The sequence below is a fragment of the Monomorium pharaonis genome, chromosome 6 (assembly GCF_013373865.1).
Source record: "Monomorium pharaonis isolate MP-MQ-018 chromosome 6, ASM1337386v2, whole genome shotgun sequence".
NCBI lineage: Eukaryota > Metazoa > Arthropoda > Insecta > Hymenoptera > Formicidae > Monomorium > Monomorium pharaonis.
The window spans coordinates 20,308,372-20,322,830 of record NC_050472.1 but is presented as its reverse complement, the minus strand read 5'-3'; the positions used below and the strand labels follow the sequence as shown (position 1 = coordinate 20,322,830).

Genomic DNA, 14,459 nt, shown 5'->3' with positions numbered 1-14,459 from the left:
CTCCCCCAGTGCCACGCAGCCCTCGCCACGATGGCTTCCAGCTTGGCTTGGGGAGTTGGTCCGCGGTAACGGCTTTCCCCCCCCCTGGGCAGGGTTTTACGCCCGCCGGGGCAGGTTATAACCGCTACTACCCGGGCGGTCCACCCGGGCACGCGGGGGTTTAGACCCGGGCCAGGGTTTCCCACCCGGGCGTCCTCCTATCCGCCGCCCGGAGACGCGCCCGATAGGCACTCAACCCACGGGGAGTCGCCGCAGTAAATCGCATTAAAAATCCTTTCGACGACCAGACGTCGACACGCTTGACTAGTCATGGTAAAAGATACTTCTTGTTGCGCCCTATCAAAGCCGATACTAATAGCATTACAGATGAACGGTTCATTAGCGAAAAATTGAATAGATACGTTTGCTGTTTATGATAAGCGTAAGGCTGTTTATAAAAATTAGATTGTTAAATACAGACAAACTATTTTTTATATTTTATAGATCTGTAAGAACCTTATTTTTCCTTCAAAAAAAGGAAGTAGGATATCAACACAACTGAATTGAGAAGGTATATTTCAAAATAGCATCCTATCGAGACTAATGAAACACAGTCTACATGGTGTTCGCTATATTTTCTTCTCACACATATTTACCTATCACAAGCAGCTGTTCTAATAACAAATTTCCGTGAGTAACTTAAAAATGTTCGATAAAAATACACGTAACAGCATATCGGCGAACGGTGTAAGTTAAATTATCACCGTGTCCGAAGTAATTTCCAAATTACATTTGTGACCGCACCATATTCTCGCGTAACCCATTCTATCTCAAATATATTTTGCTACAAAAACTTTGGTGAGTACTCAACAAATGTTGGTTCTCGCTTTCGGCTTGTTCTCTACGGACTGCATTTTTCATGACCCGCGATAGAGTAGTTTTTCATGTACGAAAGTAAATTAATTTGTTATTCAGCAAACATTTGTTATTTAGAAAGTATGAAATTAAACGAATGTATTCCCGACGAATATGCTCTGATTCGAGGATGTAAAAATTAATGTTATACATTTGCCTGATTCTGCTGTTTAGAAACATGCGCAAGTTTCTTAATTTATATACAATTTGCTTTAAATTGAAAAAAAATGTACTAATGCTAATTAGCAATAAATTTTGTGTGAAACTTTTAGGCACATAAGGCATGCAAAAATATTTCATCGCCTTCTTCTGATTATCTTCGAACATTTCCCTCTTTTTGTATTTTTGTATGAGACAAAACTTAAAAATTAATTTTCAGATTGCTTCAACATATAGTAGCTACAAGAAAAGATGGTATTTCAACACAATTTTTTAAAATTTTAAAGTGGATATATTTTTGACACTTTCTACTACTTTCCGAGATTTCTGAGTATTTATATGAAACATTTGTGACAATAGCAGGGAAGATTTCAATGCTTGATAGATTACAGCGTGGAATTGAGATGCGTAGTGATTCGAACGCCGGCACAGGAACCGACCAGGTGGCACCTCCTACGTGAGCATACCCTCCTGACGCGGATCTCTATTTTGCGCCGAAATTGCGATAGGCCCAAGTCATTTTAAAGTCCAAACTAGAAGCAGTGTATATGTAAATTGGGGGAAAAAAAGGAGATGCGGACAGGTAACTGAGGCGCAAGATTTAATGACCAAGCGCACTTTCGAGCGTGCGCTTTCTTCGCGCGTTTAAGTTAATTGCCGTATAAACGTGTACATTTTTCGCGGAAATTAGTTTACAATAAAACAATAAGATTTTATTTGTATTGAATTTGTATTGAATTTTTTCCTACGTTAATAATTTTTTTTTATTAATTTTGAAAAAATATTAATTTTCACGTCCCGTGTACGTGCATCCTGTCGAATTTATTACATGTAAGAGATTTATTATTATCGAGTAGCTATTGTCACGTTTCAGAAATTATAGATGAGAGATCTTGCGGCGATATCTACGTTTTTTAATAACCGTAAATTAATAGCAGCTATCATTTTTTTTTTCGTCGCGTGATAAATGCTCGACATTTTCGCGTAAAATAATAAATTATTGTTTTTTTGCTAACCACGAACGGTCATATCAGCGGTATGGATGAAAATGGGCTTATCGCTTATCGATTGCTGCATTCCGCTTCAATAAATTAGAGCTTACGTCGCTTTGTCCCCGTGAGAGTATTCTAAATACATTTCAGCGCGAAGTAGTTTTGAATTTTCTAAAAGCTTAACAATATGCATGAAGCGACACAGCATGAGGCAGCTATACTTTGTGCGACAGTAATTAAGTAATGAACTCTATGTCGCGCAGTTATTAACGCTCGAAAAAAAAATTATAATAAATTATTGTAATAACGTCCATAATGCACGATTTCACGCGAGTCCGCTTCTCGCCCATAATCCCCGCTTCCTTCGTATACCGCGGAAATCCATTTGCATAAATCCGTATGCCAATTCGCCCTGTCAGCTCGTTACAACTTTCCCGGTGGCGCATACAAGAATCCATGAATCACGCAAATCGAACAAACGCTGAACGTTCCAATACGAGTCGGGATGCAAATCTCTTCTTTAAGCGATCGACGTGAGCGTGAAAACTGTTTTTCTTGTCGGTTTCTTTACATGTTTCCACGCTGCGAGATACGCTCTGCTTTTTTGTTGCAGTGTTTGTTACACAGATCATTTGTATATGTATATAGATTCTTTCATTTCTCTCTTTGATTTGTGTTACTTTCCATATGCGTTATAAATTGTACAAATAGTACGGAACTGTTTGAGATACCATTGATGTACGATAATTATGCGTTTCGGTAACAAAAAGCACACAACGAATGTTATTTAATCTTTTTATTTCCACTTTAGCGTAATACGTAGACATACATGGCTACGTATTAAGAATTATACAGAAATAAAATATCCAGTCTCTATTTTAATATCTGTAAACATATATTAATCTTTATAGTCTTATAAATAAATGTTGTAACAGTTTTACGTTTGCATATATTGCACGTATTTTGATGTGTATTTAAAAACTTCTCGATGGTACATTATTATCTTACTTATTGTCTTTATGTTTAGTGCTAAAAAGTATCACGAATACAAAATAGGAGCTTGCAAATTATTTCTTTCTTAAAATATTTTAAATGGATTTACCATAGGTAAGAGTAAAGATTTCTTTTTATTATATATAATAATTTTACCATACAAATTATATTAAAAGTAAGGCGTAAGAAATTTTGTAAATGTTTTAAAATGTCCAAATGTTTTTATAAGTTGCTTATTTATTATGTAATAGATACAAAAAATATGAACAGATATTATTTTGCAGTTGTTAAATATTTGGGGAATGAGAAGATTAAAAAAATGATATACATTTTATTTGCTTTATAAAATACTTAAAAAAATTTTAATAGTTAGTGTTATTTGTAATATTATATAACAGCGAAAAGATTTTCATTGAATCATAGGAGGGTAACAAGCTATAATAGTTATACAATCGTATTTACATAGAAAATCGGGATTTATGAGGCGAAGCCATGTTTGAATAACAATTGATTTCATTCTCACGTAATTACATCTGCAAGTAAAGTACATGTGTAGGCATTATTTTCTCTGTTCAGCAAGTCAAGAAGTCTCCGATCGTCTCTATGAGAATGAAACGAGGGAACAGCGATTCCCGGAGGCGTTGTTCTTGCATTCCAACAAGTTTTTCGATCTTCCTCTAGAGACTGCGCTTTTCTTCGATCCGACAACACTATGATTTTTCCTAACGGATTTTATTGACGCGCAAAACTGTTCGTATTATTCCATTTTAATTCCGAATTGCTATCTCACAATCAATATGAAATAATATGCGACTAATCTGTCACACTTTTGAATAAACAAGTGCATAGATTATTTATGTAAAAAAAAAATATATATATAAATTATTGAAAATATCTTTGAAATTAATTGGAATTTTCAAATGGATTTTAATTAAACGTCGAAAAAAATAAAATTATATTATTAAATAAAATTTTGACAGTTTTGCAATCGAGATATTTCTAAAATTACGTTATATGTTTTATATTGGTTATAGCTGGTTTAATATCCGTTCAATGATGTTTGTTATTGGTAGCAGCTATCAGTGATATTATTGCCACGATGGAAGCAATTAATACATTGCAGTTATAACATGTAATATCTTTTTATATAATAACTTATATAAAAGGATATTACGTGTTATAACTGCAATGTATTAATTGCTTCCATGTGGTAATAATATGCATTTATGTATCATAATATAATAAATCAAGTCTTTTTCATCAACTATTTTTTTAATCGTGATATGAAAAGTTACAACTAGCTATATGTCGAAGTGAAAATTTTATAACGAAAAAAATATTGATTTAATAAATTATGTCAGCAAATGGAAATGCAAAACGCGCTCATACGTGGAAAAAGCAAAAACAATAAAGATAACAGTACAAAATTTACAAAAATTTAACAATTTTTATATTTGAATTTTTGCATGTATTTTTTTATTGCACAATTACATATCTCTACATCGCAATTTTCTAAGCAAATATTCGTGATTTTATTTACAGATTTAAACTAAAAAAGCTTTTTGTTTTGCACAATAGTTTTATACAATGGACCGGTATAATATGTAAGCTACAAACTTAAAAGAGCCACGAAGCTTTCTTTTTTTATGCCTTTCATATTAAAATCTCTAAGTCGCTGGCATCAGAAAATTTTGCGAGAAACAATAGCGCGGAAGGACAAAAAGAAGTTTCTTTTTCCATCAAAAGTTCGAGTAGCTGAGTAACGAACAAGAAAATGCGGCTTCGTTAAAAGCAGGAATGCTCTGTCTTGCACTGTTTGTTGTTATATCGGGAACTGCCGGCAACTACTGGTCGCTATGCGAGTGACATTGTATTTTTAAGTCTTATAAGCTTCTGTTTATTGTGCATGAAAAATATACGCCGAAATGATTGCGCCCAGGCTCCAATGTTTACTCTACGAAGAACGTGGAATAAAAACATTTCTCCGAGTGCATACGCGACATATTCACGAAATCGTACCACGTTTGTTTTCGAACAATTATCACGACCATGCAGACAAAAATATTTTCTATTAAGATACGCAAGAGAGCGGAATGATATTTTTTTCCCCCTCTCGTAGCTGTCCAAGAACCCCGTGATGATCTCATTAAATTCTGATAGTAATATTTATTGTTATATACTTTTTACATTATTCTCGTAACTTAATAGCACGCGCGAGTACTGTAAAATACATTTCTGAAATTGCCGATGTAAATACGATTGCCAAAATTAATTCGGTGAAATAAAATCAGAGACAATTATCGCGCACGTAAAGTGCATACATAAAAAATTCTCTTTGTCATAATGTCAATATTTTGTCGTAATTGTCAATACCCACAATCGGTTACTTCCGTATATATTAACTGGCTTTAAATTTTTAATGATACATTCTAGATATTTTTTTATTTAAAATTGTGATATTTAAATGTTTAATTTCAATGATGTATTATAAATGAATGGATTTTTCTTTACGAAGATTTCGTGCACGAAAATTACATGCTGAATCCCGACGTTTTATCTTGGCTCCGTGATATCAATTAATTAGCGGAGTATCATTTGCGATTATGATAAAATGCACAATGCCCGAGTTCCGAGCGCTCGGCAGCCAGTGCGGGTAATCCCTTGGAAATCGTTCGCGTTGTGATGCAAACTCGTTTCCGGCGCATTATTTCCCACGTAAATTCTACGCCGGCGGTAAGAAGAAGTTAAACGACGAAACAAACAGCGCCGCTTAGAAGTTGGTAACCCGACGTAGGGGAAGAAGTTGCAGGAGAGTGAGGGAAAGCAAAATCAGATTACAAAAGATTGCGGCGAAGAGTGCTCTCTCTCCCCTCGACTCCCCGCTTGCATCGTGCGCCGGTGAAACAAACCTCGGGCGATGGCAAAGAGCTGAAAGCTAAGAAAGGGATCGAGAGGAAAAACAGGTGCAACCGCTGCTCGCGGGTAAATCGAGTTTCGAGCGAATTTTCTTCGGGGTTTCCTACACGAATTTCAGCGGTTGCGCCTCGGCGTGTAACGTTCGAACGTTCGAAGTAGTAATCGAACGTTTTTGTCAGACGCGCCGGTTCAAGGGTCGGCCGGCAGATGGCGCCAGAGAGGCCGTCGGCCAGTCTGGCTCGTTACGGTCGCTATCTACTTTATTGTTCAGCTCGATATGCGTTTTTTTTATTGATTCCTTGAAACTTTTTATCCGGCACGAGCTTAGTTCCGACCATCGCATCCGCTGTTCCTTTCGGATCGTTAACTATTGTAGCTATCCTCACATCAATCTGCGTGTTGTCAAAATGTCTTTAATTTTATTACAAATTTTTTTTTAATGGAAGTTATTTATTTATTAAATCATGATAATGCGACAAAGAAGGAGAATTGTGAATCTGCAACGTGGCCGCTGATTCTAGAAGACACGAAACTCAATTGTACATCAAAGATGCACTTTCCCCGATTATTTGACGATTCTTAAAATCTCGTATAAGAATGACAATTGCTTGCCCTCGGAAGAGAGAGGAGAGAACATAGGAGAGAGAGCAGTATTCCTGGAAAATACAAACAATACTTTCAGTCTCACTCTATATTTATAAACAACAACCGACGACATAATCGTGACGCAATTAAACGAGTAGTAAATTTAAATCAACAGAAACTTCCCGTCAGAAATATATATCGAGTACATTGAAGCGGAAACACTGGAATACCACTCGGTAACGAAGTGTGCCAGTGCCCGTCTAACTTGTTACGCCCTCCACCCACTTCGTCCTCCGTTGTGGCTTACGCGAGCGAACGCGGTCGACGATCGTTCCACTTTTTTTCTCTCCATCCGGTTTCCGGGCTTCACGCGCGGTTAAGTTTCTCTTCTCGGTTCTTCGTCGCTCGTCGTGAACGGTACTGATACGATTTCCGCAGATAGCGCGCGAGAAATTATCTCGAAGGCGCTCGGTCAAAAGCGAAATATTGCGGTAAAATGTGTTAAAGTAGCGAGAGAGCGTTTCCCTCCGCCATGTGCTTGACGGATTTCATTTACTTCTATAATATACGTCGTGCAGCTGGAAAAATTTGTGTTATATTCAACATATATTGCATGTCCCGAACATTCAAAATTTAATTGCGTTAATTCGATACAAGATAAATATGTTGGAACGTGGCAGATATGATGTAAAAAATTGACATATGAAATGTAACATTTTGATACGTATAATTTGAACAATCCATATTTACGTGCCGACAATATTGAAATTGTTTCACGCAATATTAACCTTTTCCTAAAATACGTTATCTATTTATGCTGAAAAATTTTTCATTTCCTCGTTTGTTGCTATGGCAAATTGAAACCAACAGTCAGTGTTGACATCGGAGGCTCTTGCGTCTCTCGACTGTAGTTTTGTTTACTGCAATAGTTAGACTATATATAATTGTCTTGAGGAAAGTCGACGGGAATGAGCAGCTATGTTGTCACCGAGACGGCTAATTGCAGAACGTGTCGATTAAACGCATCCCAGAATCAAAGCACATGCGGGTTTCGTGTTCTCGACGTCAGCTCGAAAGCTCGCGTACAACTTGGCGAGGGTAAAGTGACATACGCTCGACGAACTCGGGGTGAGTAACTGTTGAGATAGTTGCAATGATATACAAACAATAAGATAAGCGAAGACATTAATGTAGGTTTTCGTGAATATTTATTTTGCGTCTATAGTTGATGACTTTCCAGAGACTATTGAAAATTTGTAATGAGAAGTTAAATAAACGCTCATTTATGCAGGCTTTGCGCTTAATACGAAATCGAGTAACATTAAATATTTTTATAAATTAAAATGAAGCAGACAAAACTGACAGAGGTAAAATTAAAATATTAATTTTATTTCTAAAAATATTAGTTATATCTCTCAATTCTCTATTAGAGAATCTATTAAGCTTTTTTTTTTATTTAAAAAAATCACGATTATTTTAAAAATGAAAAGGATAAAAGAAGATCTATATTTAAAACAGAGAGTATAAAGTGTGTAAGTATATATTATTAAAACGTCGAGAGTTTTATAACAATTTTTAAAATACGGTAAAAGTACGGATAACATTACGGACTTTATTCTCGTTACTTTTTGTTTTTGAGTATGTGGATAAAAATGGAGCTTACCGGAGTCTTCGAAGGACATGAGGACCATTGTGTAATTTTCCTCAAAGTACCGGATAAAATCCAACTTTCAAGCCGACTTTTGTCATTCTCATTTACCGTAATGAACAAAGACTGGTGAAAACAGAGACGTAAAATCGTGAATTTTATACTCTATCATCTTTTATCTGAACTCCGTAAAATTTCCTGGATGGTGTGCGCCAGATATTAATTGAAAACTTCGTAATTGGAGGACCTTTCCTTAATGATCGAAGTCGTATGAAGCACGCTCGAATCATACTTCGCCTTTTGCCTTTCTGTTCCTGTGGTGAGAAATTAGAAGAGTAATTGTTTGTTGAAAAAAAGTAATACGTTAATTGTTTATTGCCTGCAAACATCGTTTTGCAACATCGACAAATCTCAAATTACAAAAAATCTAATGATTAATCTAAAATTAGTATTAACCGAATTATAAATAGCAGTTTGTAACGAAGTATTTTTCTAATATAATCGTGTTCATAATACACATTGAGAAGGCTATGTGTTTAATATAAATATTATGTATATCTTACATATTTACACGGTGTTATATATATCTTACATTTTTTATAAGACATTTGAGAAAAACATATCTTGTATTAAAAGATGCAAAAAGCAAATTTCTCTTATAACACGTCTTATAATAACAATTCTAGTTTTCGTATTTTTAATATTACATTTGCTATTGTTTATGTTTATGTATATATTTTGTTATACATATATTATGTGTATTGTATTGTATCGTTTTGGAAAAACGAAAGAAGAAAGTAATTGAAGAAGCAATATTTGCGTCACCGTCATGCGCCGAGAAGTTGTGTTTTTTTATCCTAAGATCTCCCAGGATCAGAAAATATCCAAAAACAAAGGATCACGCGATCAATGTTTTACTTAAAACTTAAACAGTAACTTTATTTCTTTTTATTTTGCTTTTATCTCATCTTTTCTATTATCCTCGGACTACCAAACAAAGATAGAAGCAGAAATTAATTTTTTTCTCATCATGATACATTTAAGTATTCGATGTTTTATAAATAAACATAATACCAAATTAATATAATATAATTATTATAACGAAATTGAATTTTATGTATTTATTATAGTTTTCTATACATAAATGTAACAGATGTTATTGCAAGTTAGCATAATATTGCTGCAAATAAAAAGAATTTTAAAATGGATAAGATCTTTGGGATATTCAGCAATATCCGAAGATACGAATATCTTATACATATGAGAGAATCGAAGAAAGGAAAAGATACCATTTCCTGCTCTTGCGTACGATTTCTGTTCTGAAATTTCTTTTGATGTCACTTTATAAGATGGCTTGGAAAAATTGACTTAGGCTTTTCTCTCACACTGAAGCTTTTAGATGAGATTTAATCAGAAAACTTTAGATGATGAGACACCTTTTTCTTGCTATTGGTTGAGTCTCATCACAATGTTACCTCGTATTTTATCTTGTATATCCACTTAGTTTAATTCTTTACACGAAAAGAATTTTACTATGGAATTTTATGGACTTTTGTCAGCTTTCCTGTTTTAAGATAAATCTCTCTCTCTCTCTCTCTCTCTCTCTCTCTTTCTCTTTCTCTTTAGATGTGTTAAAACAAGCAAATTTTCTAAAGATGTCTATAATAAGAGTTTCTATGTTATGGTCGACATCTTTTAATAATATTTCTATTACGTACATCATTATATGTAATAAATACAATTTTATATTACTAAATATCATGTTTTAAAATATTTATTTTGGAAACTTATGACACGCGATAAAAGCGAAGACAATAGCTTTCCGCGGAGTCTTTGTCGTAGACGATATAAAATAAATATGACCAATTAATTGCAAGTATAAATTAATTTCTAACAACTGCGGTGTTTATGTGAATTCGATAGAATTCAACAGAGATTTATATAGCAAATTTTGATGACAATATACACATGTTATGTAATCAAAATATACGAATATAACACAAATGTTTTACGATAATTACGAATTACGCTAATTTATTTACATAAGAGAAAAATATTTGTGCAGTACATTTTTTAACTGTACTTATTTTTATTAAAAATGAAAAATTTTGTATTAAAAAATACGAAGAATAGAGGAAGGTTGCTCAAAATTACATTACGATGGATGTCTCTTATTTTATCGACATCAAGAACGAAATTTTTAATTATTTCACGATACAATTGCGCAATTAATTAGACTTATATTTAATTGCATTTTGAATTAACAGACGTATGCACGAATTAGAAGATTTATCTTCTCGCTTTTCACAGCAAGTAACGAACTCGTTCAACGAAAATCGCTCGACGACGATCAAGCGCGTCGCTGTACAGTCTTTTGAGCGTAAAAGTGCTTCTTTCAAGGGGGGAAGCAAAAAGAGAGCGAAACAGGTGCGGGACTTGAATGAAAGGCGTTAATTGGCGAAGGAGTTCGTCTTCTCTCTCACACCTTTTGCTAGAGCGAAACCAGCCGCCACTTAATAGGCTTGCTCTTAAGCTGTTTCCTGGATCTCGTTTGCTACGAGCAAAGACGTATACGTGTGATTTTTGGTTTCTCTCAATTCAATGACGGATAATAAACAAGCTGGCAGTAAAATCGGGCACAAAGACTTAATTATCTCGTCGGAATAAGAAAAAACGATTCTCCCTCTTCTTTACAGAAATTCTTTTTTCGTGTACTCGATATTTTTTCTACGCTTATATACGTTTTTCAACAAAAACACGAACGGTTATTTGTAAAAATATTCAGAATTTAATGAACATCTTCCTCACAATTTATATTTCGTATGAAATACAAATATAATCGAAAATAATATACCTTGATCAAATAAAAAGAATATTTACAATTGCTAGATCACAAAGAAATTTAGAAATAATATTTTATCTTTTTTAGTATAAATTATACTTAGCATAATTTTTGTATTTAAAACTTTTGTTAGTTTTATTATTGATGTTTTATTTGGTATTTTATTATTAATAGTTTTACTTATGTCGTTATATTCTTGATTTATTCTTAAAAGCCTATTTAGTAAATTAAAACGTCATTTAAAGTTTCAGAGTCATTAAAGTTCTCTCGGTGCTTGACGATATCTCGACGATAGCGTACAAAAGACGAAGATAAGAGTTGTTTATTATAGATAGCTTAAGGCTTAAGGGCAAGTCTGAGTGCCAGTCTCGACACGCACTTCTTGTATTGTTTTCTGGGGACCAGCCTCGAGGTATCAAGAAGCGCTATTTTCTTCTGAGAGCTTCGTACCAGTCAAACTTCTTTATTAACAATTCATAATTCATAAATACATATTTATATCTAATCATTCACATTATCAATTTAATTACATATTCAATGAATATTCAAGAATTATTTATTTAGAGATATTTTTCAATATACGTATTTTGCAAGCACATATACATTATAAATGACGAGCAGGAAATACATTTCAAAATGCATTTATACGCAGAGGGTATGGCGTATAAATACAATAATTGAAATAAAGAGAACATTTTTAGTAAATTGATTTTGTAAACGTTAAAATGTCAACTGCAACGAATCGATCGGCGTGTGGTTTTGCTGTTTGTTTTGCGGTGTAAAGAGAATACTGTACGTAAAGTCGCTAAACGTCCGTACACTGGCACTCGAGTAAATAGATAGTGCAAACCACTTCGCATTATTGTCGTATTACTCCTTGAGACACGATCGCGATAAGTACCAGGAAACCTTTGATACAATTATTCCGTACAATTACAACCAGTATCGGTCCATGATTTATTAACTATCGCGATTTAATGCAAATGGATCGAAGCAACAGGTATTTAACGAAGCAATCTTTCGCCCGATTTACCGATATAAAGAAGGAAATCGAAACAGTGGCGAATGTACCAAGAATTATTGTTTCATTGTGTGATATTTACGGGTGACGTTTATTTCTGTGTTTGCATTTGGATTGGTATTTTCGTTGCGCTCTGCGCTTTTCGATTTAAGTGCAATTGGTTCATTCATATCAAATTAAGAACACGTGGGACAGTATACAAATTGTCATATTAAATTTACGAAACAAAAAGTAAAATATTTAATAATAGATAGTTGATTATCAAAATTAATTCAAAAATGAAAAAAGAATATTAGATGTGTTTGGAAGAAAATATTGAAAGAGATCGGAGCATACACGATAATTACTTTTTGAAATATTGACGTTTTTTTTTTCGAGTTGATTTAATTCGGATTCCATATTTGCATGTTGCAGAATCAACACATCGGTCAACGTAGCCGATAACTCTGTTGGTGATTCGCTTTAGTCGGTGAGTGACAAAGTAACATTTATACTGTAGTAATGGATCCATGAAAAAAATGTCTATATCCAATATATGTATAAATGCACCTTTGACAAACGACAGCATAAAAATGTATGACATATCACAGATCCATTGCTTTAAAATGGATAGATTGATAAAAGGATAGAGTGAACATTTGATTCTAAATCTTGTTTTATGCGTGCGTGCGGAAATAGGAATACGCACGAGAAAACAATGAAATTATATCAATATATCATTTATTATATTTGGACATTTTTTATATTTATTGGAAACATAATGAGAAAAATTATTAATATATAATCAATTCGAACAATTTGAATGCCAACTATACTACTTGTTGTAGAAATTAAATTTTTAATTTAATTGCTTATAAATATTAAGTTAAAAATTGAAACATTGCAAAATTGTGAGAAAGATAAGGAAATCAAATTAAGCTATAACAAATAAAATTCTAAAATTTTTAAAAATATATTGAATGTTTTTGTCCCGACGTGTATTTTTTTATATATTTATGTGAAATTAAAACAAATAAATAAAAAAATATATAAAAAAATATACGTAATGTAAAATAATGTAGAACATTATACAATAAAATTATTTGTAGTTGTTGTGTAACAAATACTATGTTTTATTTCTCTCTTTATTTTTTCAAAATACATCTCCAGTAAAATTTGTATTTTTATATCTTTTTATAATTAAATACTGTCTAAATTTACGACGCATTAAAGAAATATTTTAATATTCTTTCATTGCTTTTATTAGTCTGCATACATTTTCTCGACTCATGCTAGTAGAACTTTTATCAATGTCTGAATATTCGCAGACATCTATTGTACAATTCAATTTCCGTCATGCACGAGATATTGAATCTCTTTTTATTAGAATACAATCAATACATATAACTTTTTTGTCGTAATAAATAATTAGGTATAGGTATTTGTTGCATAATAATGACCGATAACAGAATAAATTTTTTCTTATCTTATCTTATTTTTATATGATTAAATATTTCTAGAACAGATCAGAAAGAAAAAGTAAAAATTTAATCTGACCACAAAAAAATAAAAAAAAGTATAAGATGTAGATTTGTAGTAATCAAATTAAATAAAATTTACACTGTACAAAGTAATTATATAATATTTTCCTGCATATTAGTACGATGTCATGCAATATGAAATCAAGATTTCCCTCATTTCTCTAATAACGTCTCACATTTGTCTCGTATCTCAGGTGATTGCGGATAGGTAGGATGATCTTGCTGGATTAGCCAGCACTTAAGGTTCGTCATGGATCAGTCGTCTTCGCGGTTGTAATTAGTCGATGCGGTTGGTAGGGATATCCATGGTTGTAATTAGTCGAAGTGCTTCGTAAGTGGGAGTACAACTAGGTAGAAATATTATTTTCTCGCCCATACTACCTAAAGTTCGCGTTTCAATATAAATGCGGAATTTAATATTTGAATTTATCGCTGATCTCTATCAATTACTATTCATTAAAGTTTACTTTGTTAAATTTTATTAAATACATTATGTAATATATTCATGAAGTACACTCCTTAAATATATTTTGCAATAAATATTCAAGTGCACGTTTCTTTCACATTTCTGAATATAATTCTTGCTTCGGCAAATGGACCCTTCACGTCAGATGAACCTTATGCGTTTCGTACCGGTGGAGAGAGTAACGATCTTCATCATGGAGGATTTTTTTCTCGTCGTTTCTCGTGGGATCCATCCGCGACACTTAAGCTCGGTGCCTCGTTGAAAACTAGTCTCCATAGCAAGGTTGGAATTAAACCCTAAAAGTTTTCTCAGTGGTTCTCAGCAGCAGAGTTTGATCAATGAGTTAACGACTACCGCACAAATTTTATAAAATTGGATCGCGAAGATAATTAAATATATTTGTAATAAAATTTTTTGTTCATG

General features: G+C 33.2%; 1 protein-coding gene and 1 long non-coding RNA gene across 5 annotated transcripts in view; one reads left to right on the top strand and one right to left on the bottom strand.

Moving 5' to 3' along the window:
* LOC114254468 overlaps window positions 1-14,459 on the top strand; it is a 263,849-nt gene that overhangs the window by 115,298 nt on the left and 134,092 nt on the right. For both annotated transcript variants that reach the window (XR_004963652.1, XR_004963651.1), the window contains exon 3: window positions 12,465-12,519. This is a non-coding gene — a long non-coding RNA (uncharacterized LOC114254468). The remainder of the gene's footprint in view (window positions 1-12,464; window positions 12,520-14,459) is intronic.
* The window catches only part of LOC105836028 (collagen alpha-1(XVIII) chain), a 243,906-nt gene that overhangs the window by 162,353 nt on the left and 67,094 nt on the right, over window positions 1-14,459 (bottom strand). The window lies entirely within an intron of this gene.